Raw genomic sequence first — 3,742 nt, 5'->3', positions numbered from 1 at the left:
CAATGTGACATTTACTTCTTCAATCAGGGCACAATTTCTCGCTTTGGTGGGAATAATAACTGCTAAAAACTGACGTCACAACGATTTGGTCATCACCTCTTCCAGAAATATGCTAAACGTCAACAGACACGCATCTAAATTTAGTATTATCACAGTTTATTTTGTCACTCGCTGGATCATTAAGCTAAGATCAATAGTTGTAAGATTGAACTGAAATAATGACGTCTGTTCTTATGGTTTCAGAGCATAATTATCAAGGACTCGTTTTATGCGTCTCTTTTTTAGTTTTCTGTAAAAGAAAACTATTGTGACGACTTTGTCTGTCCGTCCGCACTTTTTCTGTTCGCCCTCGGATCTCAACTACTGAGGCTAGAGGGCTGCCAATTGGTATGTTGATCATCCACCATCCAATCATCAAACATTGCAGCCCTCTAGCCTCAGTAATTTTTATTTTTATTAAAGGTTAAAGTTACCCATAATCGTACTTCTGGCACTGCTACAGTACCAACAACACAGGCCACCACCGGACCGCGGCTGAGTTTCATAGCCGCGGATAAGAGTTTCATGGACCGCCACTGATGCCATCACCGGACCTTGGCTGAATTTCATGTGTCGCGGCTAAGTTCCATAAGTCATGGCTGAAAGTTTCAGACATTATACGCTGCACAGAAAACTTGATTGCGCCGAAAAAGCTTCGGCGCATCTTTCACTTGTTTGTTTTATTAACTTCGATGTTAATGTTTAGTTACCATCTCATTATGGTTATGTTTTGAATGTAATTTTATAGGTAGTTTCTAGTGCCCTGTCACTGTTGCTTGGAATGATCTACGGGAATTAAATAGAGTCTTCTTAATCAAATATTTATCTTTAGACCTTTGGGTCTTCTTACTAAAGTTCTTGCAGAAAAAATGCACAACATTAATATGTTCAACTGAATCAGTATTAAAAAAACTTAGCGCCAAAGAAATACTATTTTACATTACCACGATTGGGGAAAGCAACTTACTTTGATACATGAAGGAATGACATACATCTAGAATATTACATTTATATTCTACATTATTTTACATCACTTCAATCATCATGTAAACTGAAAAACATTATTTTCGGTGTATTTAAAAATCTGAAAAAATCTCTGTATAAAAAATCTCTATATATATATGCAATATATATATATTTTATATATATATATATATATATATATATATATATATATATATATATATATAATATATATATATATATAGAGAAAGGTGGAGAGAAAGTCGTGGAGAGAGAGAGAGAGAGAGAGAGAGAGAGAGAGAGAGAGAGAGAGAGAGAGCACTGATTGGCCTACCAAACAAACAATCGGAAGAAAAAACAGAAAGGGGGCACAGCCCCACGTCCACTTGAATGGGCGAAATCAAACGAAATTCTGTACGTGTCACAGCTTCCTTTGATGGGTGAAATTAAGCTGCGATACAGCAACGGACCCCTCCATTTTCGTAAGACGTAAAAGGAACTCCCTTTTCGTGAGTTGTAAAGGGGATTGTGTTGCGACAAGTACGAACTAAATTGGACGCGACGAGTTTTGTAAAGTCCGACCCCAGGAAACTATCGCCCAGTGCCTTATCCTATCAAAGGAAAAGATGAATTTTGACAGAGAACGATGAGGGAGAGATTCCCCCTACACACAGAGAGAGAGAGAGAGAGAGAGAGAGAGAGAGAGAGAGAGAGAGAGAGAGAGAGGCGGGTGAGTCAGTGGTCAAAGTCGTCCTCACAACCCCTCCAAGCGATATTTACTCCTTCTATCGACCTTCTGTTTCTCGCTTTACTTGGAATAATAGCTAAAAACTGGCGTCACAATTATTTTGGTCATCAATGCTTCCAGACATGCGCTAGGCGTTACTACATAAGCGTCTAAATATAACATTTATCACACAGCTTATTCTGTCACTCGTTGGATCATTAAGCTAAGATCAATAGTTGTAGGATCGAACTGAATCAATGATATCTGTTCCTATGGTTTCAGAGCATAATTATCAGGACTCGTTTCGCGTGTTCCTTTTTAATATTACTATTTTTCATGTTTATGTTAAGTTACCATCTCATTATGGATGAGTTTTGAATGTAATTGGATCGATAATAGTTTCTAGTACACTGGTACTTTTTCTTAGAATGAACTACGGGAATTTAATGGAGGAGTCTTCTTAATCAAACATTTATCTTTAGACCATTGCCTCTTCTTCCTACTGTTCTTGCAGAAAAAATGCACAACATTCAACTGAATCAGTATTAAAAAGAACTCAGTTCGTACAAAAAAGAACATGCTTACCTGAAATTCTGATTTGGCCATTTGTATTTAACGACAGAAAAATACTATTTTGCATTACCATGATTGAGGAAAACAACTAACCTTGATACATGAACGAATGAAATACATCTAGAATAATACATTTTTATTCTACATTACTTTACATCACCTTAATCATCATGTAAACTGAAAAACGTAATTTTCGGTATATATATATATAAACCTGAAAATCTGCATATTATGCAAATATTTTCTTCGTCTGTCTATATATATATATATATATATATATATATATATATATATATATATATATATATATATATATATATATATATATATATATATTATTTATATATATATATATATATATATATATATATATATATATATATATATATATATATATATATTATATCCCTGCTCAGGTACACCTGGGGTCTGGCAGACCCAGGTGTACCTTATCTTGCTATGGTTCATAACTTCTAGATGTCTGGAACACCTGTCCTTCCTGAAAGCTTCCCCTACCTTTATGCGCCCATGTAAAGTGTAGGGGGGTTACTTTGAGATCACTCTTTGTTTCTTCGTTATATGGCCCTAATGTTGCATTCGGGTCTGTGAGACCCAGGTGTTTCTGAAGAGGGGTGGTGAATGGGTTTGCGAGACCTAGGTGTACCCATGGTGAGGGTGTTTCATGGTTGTTTACAATTATTAGTAACTGGAAAAATTTTTGTTGTTTCTCATGAATATCAATTATTATTGTGTACATGATTCATATTGTCACTACCTGTCTTACTAACGTGCTTTATTTTTTATTACAGGTGATGTGATGCTGATAAAAACAATGAATATATAAAAAAAAACCAATATTGACAACCAGTGAAAAGTGTTTCAGGTGATACATTTTTGTACAAGGACAAGGAATAAGGATACAGCAAAGAATGACGCGATGCTCATAAAAACAATAAATGTATAAAAAGAACAGTAGTGAAAACAAATGAAAAGTCTTTATACAATATGTGAATTAGATGAGTGCTAATATTTGTTTTTCTTCCCCGGTAATATAAATAATTTCAGCTACACAATCAATAAATAAATATTATAAATACACACATAAATACACAAGATTAAATAACAATGGCGTCTACAAGAGAGAGTGACAGTGACAGTTCTGATGGGAAATCTATGATTAGTGAAGACGAAGGCGCGTTAGAAATTGAAACAGTATGACAGTGATAATATGGTTGAATATGTACCTACACAAGATGAGTTGTCAGAAAGTGACAGTGATGATGAAATACAACAGCATGTTCCAGAAAAGAAGGGGAAACGACCTTCAATCAGGTTGTCACCTAGGAAACGTCTATATCACTCCATCCACTCCTAAGGTGCTGGTCCGTCCACATCTACTGCAGATCCTGGAATGGCAAGTGCTCCAGAGAATGCTTCACT

Source organism: Macrobrachium rosenbergii, chromosome 10 (assembly GCF_040412425.1).
Source record: "Macrobrachium rosenbergii isolate ZJJX-2024 chromosome 10, ASM4041242v1, whole genome shotgun sequence".
NCBI lineage: Eukaryota > Metazoa > Arthropoda > Malacostraca > Decapoda > Palaemonidae > Macrobrachium > Macrobrachium rosenbergii.
This window is presented reverse-complemented; position numbering follows the sequence as displayed.